This window comes from Haliaeetus albicilla, chromosome W (assembly GCF_947461875.1).
Source record: "Haliaeetus albicilla chromosome W, bHalAlb1.1, whole genome shotgun sequence".
Lineage (NCBI taxonomy): Eukaryota > Metazoa > Chordata > Aves > Accipitriformes > Accipitridae > Haliaeetus > Haliaeetus albicilla.
The window spans coordinates 813,740-825,772 of NC_091515.1; the positions used below are offsets into that span (position 1 = coordinate 813,740).

The window sequence follows — 12,033 nt, forward strand, 5'->3', positions numbered from 1 at the left end:
CCGTGCTGCTCCCTCCTCCCGGGCAGATGCCCCAGCCCCGGGGGGACGCAGGCTGGGGCTGGGTCCGTGGCTCAGCCAGCGCCGGGGAGAGCGGAGGACGGGGAGATGATGCTCTTTGTGGTTACGTGCAGGAGGGAGTTGGCATCTTTTAAGGGGAAAAAATAAATGTCTTTCCCACTCAATTAAATGTAACTTAAGGCATTGGGAAAGGAAATGGACTTCCATTTATGGCTTCGGGATGGCAGGAGGGCAAGCATTTGATAACAAAATCGTGACGGGAGCCCATTTGAGCGGAGAGAGAGTTGTTTGTTTAGCATATCGATTGACTTTTATCCTGCAAGTAATTAACACGCATTAGTCAAACTCCACATTTTTCTAAAGCAAACTACTTTATATGATATTTTCAAGCGACGCATGTTAGCGGTTGGCAGCACAAGCAAAGAGCCGGAGGGAAATAGCCGCGGCGAGAAGAGCTGCAAGGAAGGCAGGGTGGTGGCAAGGACATGCCAAGGTGTGCTCCATCCTGGGCGGCTTTCCGTCCTTTAGGGTGCTTGCCCCTTGTGAGATGGAGGCACGTGTGTGCACAGGCGTGCAAGGGGCGATTTCCTTCTCCCCATGGCCACGGGTCCACAGGCAGGGAGCAAGCCGGTAGCTGGCCGGCAGGGACGACTGCTCAACCCCCACCAAAGCTGAGAGGGATCCTCCGCAGCAGAAGCTGCCCTTCACCCCGCGCGATGTGAAGGATGGCCCCGGTCGCGCCGCACTCGATGTTCGACGCTCGTTTGAAGCCCAGCCTGCACTTGCCTGCATCCCCCGAACGCTGCCTGCTCCCCTGCCTGCTCCCTGCCTGCTCGCACGGACAGCAGGAGCAGAAAAATCCACTGCCAGCCACCTGGAGAAGGGCGATCTTTCAACTTCATAAAGCAAAACCCAGGCAGGTCGCCCCAAATCCCCCACGCCGCCGCGGCAGCTGTGAAGAGTGGGTTTAAGCCGTTTAAAAATCCATCTCCTGGCTCATTATTATGCAGACCAATTTTTCATTCATTGGGAATCTACGGCAGCTTTTTAATGTGAGAAGCTCCCTACTCTGTTTCTCTTCCCCTGAAGAAAAATAGCTTAATTTCTCCAGTTTGATAGATTTTCCTGATCCTTCAAAAGGTAGAAAAAGACTCTTGAAAATCGGTCGTTGAACTATCCACAGGCATTTTATAATGGCCGTAAATAGGTCTATACTGAATAGCTCTCCAGGCATCAACTTGAATGGTGTCCTTGACACTGTTATTATTATCCCTGCTGAAAAAAAAAAAAGAAAAGAAAAAAGAAAAAGAAAGTCTGGGAGCCTCTCCACACGGCAGTTTGTATGTCTCTGTGTCGCAAGAAGGCTGGAAGAGCTAAATTCCCCTCACCGTATATATGCCCCCAGAGATGGGTGATCCATGCCATTTTTCACTTCCCAGAATTGTCATAAATTTCATGGAATTTCATGCATAAAAAAATCAATGCACATGAGAAATTTTGCAAACTCTGGAGCAAATGAAGTATAAGAAGAAGTTTGGGGTAATTTATTTTCTGCCTTTTGCCCCTTTGTCCATTTTCAGTTGTCCATCTAAATCCCCAGTTAGTTTCCGATGGAGAATATATTTTCATAACTTCTCGTGCTATCGTGTCATGTTGCTCTTTGCAGATGAACAGCTACTGAACTCCAGCTTTGGGGCGGTTATTCTTCAGGGTAACCATTTTGTAGCATTACAATACATCGCCACATTCAGCAGCTGCAAGAGGTTTTCAGCTGTAAAACCCATTTTGGCCCTCCACCACAGCATCTTCACACTTACCCCCTAAACCTGTCCTTTTAACCTTAGATCTCGTGGGATTAAGTCTTAAGTCATGAGAGACACTGTGGAAAAGCTTGAGGTTAATCAGTAAGAGCTATTTTCTCAGAATAAATAAGGTGCTTTCATTTCTTGAAAGCCACTCTGATTTTTCCAGCCCACTCATAAGGCAAAAATAGCGTGCCCTAAAAATGTCACCATGCGTGTATAGATTTCTCTCTATCGCAAACGAGCGCAGCGATCAGCTACTTCTCTCCCAGAGAAGCCTCGGAGCCCTTCCCAGGCTCATCCCCCGGAGCGAGGGGGCCCAGGACCCCGTGGCCCCAGTCCGACCATCACACCTCCAGCAGGAGGAGAGGGTGCTCAGGTGGGATTACCTGCCATCAGGTTTTTGCAGAACACCTTTACCTAGGGCAGAACATAGATTATAAATAGAAACTATAGTGTAAGGTAAGGCCGCAGATACCTGCATAGTTTGGTGCATAGTTAAAGTGCGGTTAAAACAAGGCTAAAGTTGTAAAGACATAGCATCACCCATGGACATTTACACATTTATCAGGCAAAAAGTAGTTTTTCTAACATTTGAAAGCCAGGAAATTCTAGTGGAAGGTGTCCCTGCCTATGGTAGGGGGGGTTGGAACTAGATGATCTTTAAGGTCCCTTCCAACCCAAACCCTTCTATGACTCTATGAAATTCAGAAGTTAGCTGGAAGCCTGGACTTTGCAGTACAAGCTTGCAGAAGTGACTCAGGGGTCAAGGTTGGTGGCTGCAGCTTCCTAATGACCGAGTAACGAGGGGTCACATAAACCGCAGCTGATGCGCTACGGGCTGCGGTGGTGTTTGCTGCTGCGTTAAACTGCACAGCTGCTTTTGGAAAATGCTTCTGGCTTTCAGACTTCTCCCTGGTATTCTCATGCAGGGACTTCATGCCGAGGACTTCAGGGATTTCTCTCAAAAACATGGGAAAAAAATGAAACGTGCCAGCGAAATGTCCCCGAGAGCCCCTAACCCATGTTTTTACTTGCACCGGGGGTCTCCTCAGTGCTCACTGAATGCCTGCCTTCACCTGCAGCACGTCTTCTCCTCTTCCCAGATGTTGCAGTCCATGAAACAAAGCCAGGAATTACATTTATTCTTAGAGAATGAAGAGCGGGACAGGTTTCTGTGGATTAATTTTGCGCACCAGTTTTTTCCCCTCTCTCCTATCATGTTTTATCATTGGCTAAATGCTAAATTTAAATGCAATAAAGAGGTCTAACGCCTCTGCCCCAGTTTCAGTGGGAGCGAGGAGCCCTGCTGCGGCTGGCGGCTGTGAGAGCCAACGCTGCTGCAGCATGCGGGAGCTTCGGTGTCCTCATATTTTTCCATGCAAACCATTTAGAAACAAAACAAGATAGCAAACACAAATCAATTCAATTGTCCTAGAATATGACAGCTTGACTTGCGACCTGTCTCATCTGGTACATGACAACGTTGTTTGCATCCTATTAAAGTGGATGACTTGTGCACCATTCATACAGAGCAGAGGTTCTCTTGGTGACAGCTTTTGAATCATGGCACTTTCTTCATCATACAATTCACCACCAAACCCCTCCGCCAATTGACATTGTAACATGGGTGTCACCACACAGAGCAGTTTATCCTTCAGCACCAGCAATGCCAGTGGGATATTTTTATACCCCTGCGCTCCCCGGTCTGCAGAGCAGCATTGCTCTGTCCCAGGCACTCCATTGCTCCCCGGCACAGCCGCGTATTGCCGGTGCCTTCTGCTCCGGCAGACCTCTCTGTAAAGTTTACAGGAGCGCCTCAGAAGGTGTAATATTTAACCTAACATCTCTGTGAGCATCTAAACTTTCTTTTATAATTGTTGGGCCCAAGCAGCCTGGCTGGAGCGGGGTCCGTGCCTCCAGCCGTTCCCGTGGGTCGCTGTGCGTGTCCTGGGTGCCAACCTGGGGTGCAAACACCGGGGGAGAAACCGTTTCACGCACAAGGACTGCGCGGCACAGACACCCGCTGCGGGTGCAAGGACGTTTTGCACCTGCGAGCTCACATTTGCGCCCACGTGGGCGCACTAAACCTCCGCCCTGGGTGCGGGCTGCAGCTCCACCTGCACCCACACCAGGGACCATCTCCTAGCCCACGGAGCACGAGATGCCCACCTGGAAAAACTGCTGAGCAGAGGAGCTGGCCGTCCCCAGCCCTCTGCCACGGCCAAAGCAAAACTGCTGAGAGGCACCGACTTGCTGCACGGCTGAAATCACGGATTCATAAATAATTAAGGTTGGCAGCGATTTCTGGAGAGCTCCAGCCCAACTGCCTGCTCAAAGCAGGGCTGACTGAGACCCGGCAATGCCCCCCCCGCCACCCGGGGGGTGACCCTGCTGTCTGCTGGCCGAAAGCTGATGAGACGGCCGTCCCCCTCGCCCTGGGCGGTAGCGGAGGTGCCCCGGCCTCTGGGAGGTGTTCCCCGCGGCAGGACCAGCAAGCGGGTTGCAGCCTTCTCCTGGGAAGGGCTGAGGCCGTGGGCACGCCGGCTGCCCTCTCCTAATGGTCCCACGGGGCCAGGCTCCCATGTGCCACACACGTGGAAATCCCCAATTCCTGCGAAGCTTGATATTCCTCCCGATAGGAAATGCGTAAGCAAGCGATGTGCACCGTGAGCTGCCCTACATCTAACACCCGAAATATAGCTGTAGGGCAGAGGCACTGAAATTCATGCGTACCCTATTTCGCTAATTTACAATTCAAGATCTACGTTTTTTAATTTGCTTTATTTTTAAATTGCAGATTGTGCTAGAAACTTCTGTGTTTTCCTTAGTTAGAGCAGGTCAGATCCGAAAAGGGCTCCTGACTCCGTTGCCTTTCTGGTTCTCATCCCTGAACCTCTGCGCGGAGCATCATCCCAGGCTGCACCACTGTGATTAGCAAAGCCGAGCAAATAATTCCTAATCACTGATTATCTGCCAAATTTTGACTGCTCCTGTCTTTGGACTGCTCCTGCCCAGAATTTGGAGTCCCTCTCCCACCTAAAAGAGTAAGCAGGCAGTAACACATGCTAGTTAATAGAACTGTGCCGAAAGTACAGTATTTAGGTTAAAACTATCTTTTTTTTTTTTTGGATGCCTTCGCTATGCAGTAGCCAAGCCTGGGGGATGCTCCACACCACCTACCCTTCCTGGGGGGTGTGTGTGTGTGTAAAAATAAGTAAATCTTGATTCTACCTCATGCACCATTTTTAAAAATGAATAAAAGCAGCTCAGCCTGGGGGGTGGACCTGGCCCCCCCCGTGGGCATCAGGAGAGTGCACTGAGCAAGGTCAGACATAATGATATTGTAGCCGTCCTGGGTTGCAACAGTGGCACTGGCAGTTCATGATACAACTCCGGAGCACCAGCATAGACAATATTTGACTCTGCCTGCGAGCTTTGGGGAATGCCTCCTCCTGACACTGCTCCTGCGCTCTCCTCGGGATGCAGCTGAGGGAAGGGTCTGCTCTTTCTCCTGGCAGCGGTGGTGTGTAGCGACAGCCCAGCACAGCCCAGCACAGCCCGCTGTGTTCCTTCTGATGCCCCGGGTACCAGCTCTCCTGCAGCCTCTGGCTCGGGGCAGGAGTTTCCCAGAGGCAGGAGCGTGGGGCCATCGGGACCTCGGCTCAGCTCCGTGCCCTGCTGAGGCTTTCTCCGCTGTTCCTGTGTTCCTCCGTGATTATTCTCCCACAAAGAGAGTCCCTCTGGCTGAGGTTTTGACTTTCTTTGCAGCAGGTGCTTTTCCCTTGGTTCTCATGCTAATTTTTATTGCGAAACAAAGTTTCTTATTTTCCTCCTTGAATTAGTTCAAATTCTCCTTTAGCTGGAATCACCACCACGAGGTGAGACTACCCTCGACTTTTACCCTCTTTACCCTTGACTACCTACGGCTTTTCCTTTCCTGACAACATTGCTGCTCCTACCAACACACGGGCTTGCACGTCTGTATTCCAGTTGAAATAAATGCATGATCCCTTCCCTTCCAGAGGGACGCTCCAGTTTGTCTGCTGCTGCAGCTGTGTACAGCAGCAAATCCTCCTGGCTAATGATGCTACAACTGCCCTAACGTCATTTTTTCTATTGCAAGATGCTCATAGACCTTTACAAAGTGCTCCTGCATCTTTCCTCTGGTGGCACGCTCTCCTGACTCATCCTGGTTGTCATGGTGTGTGCCAATCTCTGCCTTGTTCTTTCTCAGCTCTGATCCCAAGCCTTGTATGTTTTCCAGCTCTGTTGGATCTTTAACTGCTTTTTCCTCCCAGCCAGGCTTTAACTCCCGGTCCCATTAATCACTGTGGACCTGGGGTCCTTAGGAGCCTTTGTTACACCCTGCCTGCTCCGTCCCTCCAGTTGTACTTCCAGTTGTCCTTAGCCTCTGTACGTCTTCTTTTGCCCTATGCCTTCCACAGGACAGCTGTGGCTCCTATCTCGTCTCAGACATTTCGTCTCACACTGCATCTGACATCTCCTCGGGGGTTAATAACACAGGGGGATTCTCCGGACTGCAGTTTCCATCCTGCTGCCCTCCAGCGTGCTATGGCTGTAAGCAGAGACACTGAAGGACAACCAGTTCTCCTGGCCTCCCGTACGCCGAGCACTTCATTTGATTTAAATTAATCACAACTCAGATTTGTGGCTACCCCACCACAAATTACAGATTTTCCATGGACAAGTTCAAAAACATTAACTAACAGAGCCACAGCAGAAACGGAACAGCGGCACAGAGGAGGAGGAGGGCTGGAGGCTGTGCCCCCGACTGTCCTGGTTTCGGCTGGGATAGAGTTAACTGTCTTCCTAGTAGCTGGCACAGTGCTATGTTTTGAGTTCAGTATGTGAAGAATGTTGATAACACTGATGTTTTCAGTTGTTGCTAAGTCATGTTTAGACTAAGTCAAGGATTTTTCAGCTTCTCATGCCCAGCCAGGGCACCTGACCCAAACTGGCCAACAGGGTATTCCATACCATGGGACGTCCCGTCTAGTTTAGGAACTGGGAAGTGGGGGGCAGGGATTCGCCGCTCAGGGACTGGCTGGGTGTCGGTCAGTGGGTGGTGAGCAATTGCACTGCGCATCATTTGTACATTTCAATCCTTTTATTACTACTGTTGTCATTTTATTAGTGTTATCATTATCATTATTAGTTTCTTCTTTTCTGTTCTATTAAATCATTCTTATCTCAACCCAGGAGTTTTACTTCTTTTCCTGATTTTCTCCCCCATCCCACTGGATGGGGGGGGAGTGAGTGAGCGGCTGCGTGGTGCTTAGTTGCTGGCTGGGGTTAAACCACGACACCGACCATGGCACGGCAGCAGATCTAGTCCCTGGCTGAGCTCCGTCACGCTCCGCAAGCACCCACCAGCTGGAGGATGAGTGTGCATGGGACGGTAGAGCGGGTACATATCCTCGTCTGTGCTCACCGGCATTATTTTCAGCCTCTTCAACCAGCTTTCCTATTTCAGAAGTTGCACCTTTTCACATGGCTGGAATTGCATGCTTTACCTCAGGCCCATCTCTGCTGGCGTTGTTAGGGTCTTCATTCATTAAGTCTGTCTCAGGCGATGAGGCATCTCCCAAGCCAAAAGCACAGCATGCTCTGTTCCCCGAGGGCTTGCACCTGGCAGAAGTTCACTGCAAGGGATGCAGAAAAGCAGCAAAGCAGCAAAGCTTACCCATAGCCCCAAAGCTATTTTTTCTTGCCAAAAAAAGTTGGCATTTTTTTTTCTCTAGAAAATGCAAATTCAGCTTTACTTTGCAGAAATACAAATATCTAGGTTAACGAATAACTGTAAAATGCCCAGTATCCAAACCAGAACCTGGCCTGGAGCACGGTGGGCAAGATCCAGTCCAGGGGATGGGCAGCAAAGTGGGCAACCCCCCACTGCTGCATTGGCAAGCCACCGTTTCATCCCTCTCTGCACCCTCTGGGATCCACTCGGTCCCTCCACACCCTCTGGGATCCACTCGGTTCCCCACCGCACGTCCACCAGCAGCTTATTCAGGGAATGGCTTCACGCTCCTGACAAATTAAAGCTGCTTGATACTGTTCTGGCTTGGCAGAGCAGGCGTCCTTCCCGTCAGTGACAGCCGCTAATCACTCCCGGTTCGTTAGGGAGTGACAGCCTCCCTCCCCTCCCGTCGCACCCCTCCCTGGGGGCTCCGGTGCTGCCTTTCCTGGAAGTTTTTCCTCCCCTGGTCCCCGCATTTTCGCATCAATCGTAATTGGTGCGATTTCTTGCCTGGAGGTGCCCTGCCAGCGTGGAATCTGAGCTGGGCTTTGGGGTGCGTGTTTTGGTGTGCCGGAGTGATGGACCGCATCCTGCCTGATCCCGGAAACCACCCACTGGGGCTGGCAGAGCCGGCGCTGGGGAAGGCACAGGGCAGAGGGGAGATGAGCAGATAGCAGGCGGTGAGCAAACAAAAAGAAAGACCTTGTTCATCCCGTACCTAACAAAACCTTGGGTCTTGCATCCAGGGGATGTCGTGACGGTAAAAAACGGGCTTGAAAAGGGCTCGGACACACGGCTGGCTGGGGCTGCTCACCACGACACCGCCATCCTGCGCTGGGGCAGCCGCCCCTCGGTGCCACCGTCCTGGGGGGAGCCCTGTCCCCGCAGCCCCTCCTCGCTCCGTCCTCGCCCCCTCAAACGCATGGTAGGACACGTGGCTGGCAGGACCCCCGCTGCCACCTTGGAAGGTGGCCCTGGGGACAAGTCCCCCTCCACGTCCCACCGCCGCCGCCGTGCCGGCCGAAGCGCCGGGGCCCCGCCGAGCGGAGCAGACGGCATTTGGTCGGGGCAGTTTAAGCCAGCCAGGATTTAGATTAACCCAGAAAGAAGAGTGGACAAATTGAGAGCACTGAATTGGGGCGTTTAGCTGCAAATCACAAATTTTGGTCTAAAACATGCCTAATGAAGGCACTTGTCCGAAGGCGAAAGCCCCCATGTTTGGCAGTCCAGCCCCTCACCGTGGGCACCCCACGGCAGCCGGGTGCTGCAGCTGCTGGGGGGTTTTGGCAGGCACGGCTCCGGTGCCGGTGCCGCTTCGGCACCCAGCCAGCCCCCGGCTCGGAATCGCACGTGGCCGTAGCCTGGCCACCCTCGGCGGGGGACGCCGGCTTCCCTGAGGCAAGGATCGGCCGTCCGCATCACACCACGCCGGGACGAGGTGGGCGGGAGCTGGGCACGACCGATGGGAGCCATGGTCTGGCCTTTTCATGGCCACGTTCCTTCTCCCAGGCTCTCCCAGCAAAGCGCCTGCCCCCAGCAGTAACCCCAGGCGGGGACCCCGGGGGTCTCGGCAGCACAGGCAGCCGGGACAAGCCCCCAGGCACAGTCCCCGGGGTTGGCACGGACTGTCGCCCCACAGCAGCATCACCCTCGCCTCGTGCTGCAAATGCCCACCACAGCTATGCCAGCACAGGCGGCAGGGCTGCCCTGTCTGAAAAAAAAGCCAATACGGCTTTCTAATGCCAGTTTTACTGCTGGTTGTTCTTTTTTTTTTTTCCAAATTTGGGCCCAGGTTTTGCAGCTACCTATTTTATATACGACTGGGAGCTGAATTTTCAGCGGTGTCAATCCCCTGCCTTGCTGGGAAACCTAATACCCCAAAATAAAAATCTATATTTAATACTCTAAGCACATCCAATAGTTACATAATTCGTATCTATTAGCTAAGTACAGTAATGAGTGCTCTGCATTTTTAAAACATCAGTTAATTGTCTCCCTCCTCCCTGGCAGCGCAGAAGAACAGACAGAAAAGGCACAAAATGAATCCCACAAAACCACATCTGACAGGTTTAAAAATCTATTTTCCTACAAGGAAATATGGGAAGGACGGGTGATTAATGAAAGACTATGAAGAAAAGGTTTTATCCAGCAGATTAATTTCAACGTGTGTTTAAATCCTTCGCGGAGTTGGACAAGATGCTTGGAGGCGAAGCCGGGGGGGCTCCCAGGGGCTGACCGGGCGGCCGCCCTGCCCGGCTCCCTTGCGCTGCTGGCTCCATCGCCGTGCCCGGCTCCATCGCCCTGCCCGGCTCCCTGAAATCCACTTCTAACGAGCACCGAGTTTGGCTGGACAAGAGCATGGCCCTGACGGGGCAAGGGGGCCGTACCTGGATCGGAGCCCATGCTGGGGGATTACAGCGGGGAGGGAGCGCTCAGCCCCACGGCATGCGGGATCGCATCGCCGGAGAGCTCACGCCTGGCGTGTGACCGCCGTGGCTAATCCCTGAGGATGCCATCACCTCCAAGAGCTCAGCCCACAGCACCGATCCTCCTTTGGGGGGATTTCCTCCCCGCCCCCCCCACCGTGGGAAGAGGTCTGTTAGGTTCAAGGGTGGTGATGCTGGGGAAAGCGCAGGGTTCGGGTATCGAAGGCAGAAAGGGATTGCCGTCCCCTCCTCGGCAGCAGGCTACTGGCCCTTGCCTGTCACGGGGCACTGTTCCGCAGTGGTAGTTCTAAGCAGTTTGGAGAGAATTTGTAGGAAATCTTAATTTTAAGCATAGTATTGATTCACCTGGAAAATCAAGTAAGCATAACTGCATAAGCAAAATTTTAACTTTTTAGAGTCAGCCCCCGCTCTGAATAATGCTGACTGGGTTTTACAAAAAGAGAAATATTTTTAACATCGGCATGTGATTTCCCCCGCAGAGACAAATAACGAGGGCAGGAGAATGAATCTGGCATATATGGAGGGCAATCATTTAAAGCTTTCATGTTTAGGGAGCAATTAATTATCCAAACCTCCAGTTTTGGAGAAGAAGATATTTAATCTCTTTTAATCCCTTGTGACTCGAACCTCTGACCTGAAAACCATGACCTTCGGCATCCCACGCTGCCTCCCTTGGGACGGAACTGAACGAAGGACCGTTGTTTTGTAAACAAACCTCTCACAAATCCTGGGAAATGTTGCCCAGGAAAGCTTTGCTGTCGGCTGCCTCACAAGATGGGCTCTTAAAAGTATAACATGGAAGCAAGTCACTTGCAGCATTGTGGATCCTGCCAAGTCCCGGAGCCCTGGCACCCGCAGCCAGGGCACGCACAAGGCTGGGGGTTTGCTCGTTTAGTTATCGGTCATCAAACCCCGATCGAGCAACGGCAGGATTTGGAAGCTGATCGTTTGGTGCTGCATACACCTTGCTCGTGGCATGTTATCAGCTGTTTTATTGACATCAATTCTAATGACTTGGATTGTCCCTCACCTACATAATTCAAAGCTGACATTACGTTGTGCAAAGTAAACCCAGATACACTTGAGCAGGGGCTGCTGCGCATTTCCTAGCATAGCCCTTTGCTTGCCTTCTGCTCGTTCAGCTAAAGAGCCAGGGCAGGGACTTACTATTTGTTGTTGTGCAAAAACAGACTTTGATGAATGATTGTAAAAGCTCTGGACCGCCCCCTCCCCCCAGCATAAATCTGGAAAAATCACTCAAATTTTAGTCTAATCTCAATCTCTTTTAAAATAATGAAAGATGGCACGATCTGGTTTTTCTCCCATACATTTTTTCCTGCACCCTCTTGATACCAGAGCATCCATCCGAAGACACAGGAAAGGGGATTTCTTCCAAAGCCACTGGGAGAACCTTGCCTTTGCCCGACCCACGCCCTGGGGATCGTGAGGGCTGGGGTTCTGAAGGTCTGCAAGAGGTGTGACAGGCAGGTACAGAGCTGGGGCGATCACTCCCTCCCAAACGGAATAATTACCAGTCATTGCGGATGGAATAAATAAGCTGTCCCTGATAGGCGGCTCGTGGTTCCAAGTTCACGAGTCCCATTTATGCTCCTTCCAAATACCCTATATCATTTGTAAGACAGCAGACCATTAGGGAGTTGATATTAGCCTTACCTGCAGGCTTATACGCGAAGATGAATTGCTGTACATAGTCAAAGTATCTCTTCTGTGGGGAAAACAACACTGGGATACAAGTGAGGAAAATGAGAACACCGAGCAATGCTTTCATTTAATTTATCCGCGGATGGTGCGACACGCTTCCATTAACCGTGGGGCGGGATACGTACGTTAACCATGGCAAGGATCGTGCAGGCTTTGCTAATTAACATTTGGCTCAGGGAAGGAAAGAATCTCCCTCCCGCAGCCAGAGCTCTGCAACACTTCACGAGCAGGTGGATGTCTTCAGTAAACTGAAAAGTACAGAAAATTGACACTGAAACAA

At 51.6% G+C, this 12,033-nt stretch overlaps 1 protein-coding gene across 1 annotated transcript in view; it reads left to right on the forward strand.

The window, feature by feature from the left end:
• The first annotated feature begins 8,592 nt into the window (after nt 1-8,592).
• TXNL1 (thioredoxin like 1) overlaps nt 8,593-12,033 on the forward strand; it is a 184,971-nt gene continuing 181,530 nt past the window's right edge. Inside the window, exon 1 of the mRNA XM_069774996.1 lies at nt 8,593-8,599. The gene's annotated coding sequence lies outside the window, so the exon portion shown is untranslated. The remainder of the gene's footprint in view (nt 8,600-12,033) is intronic.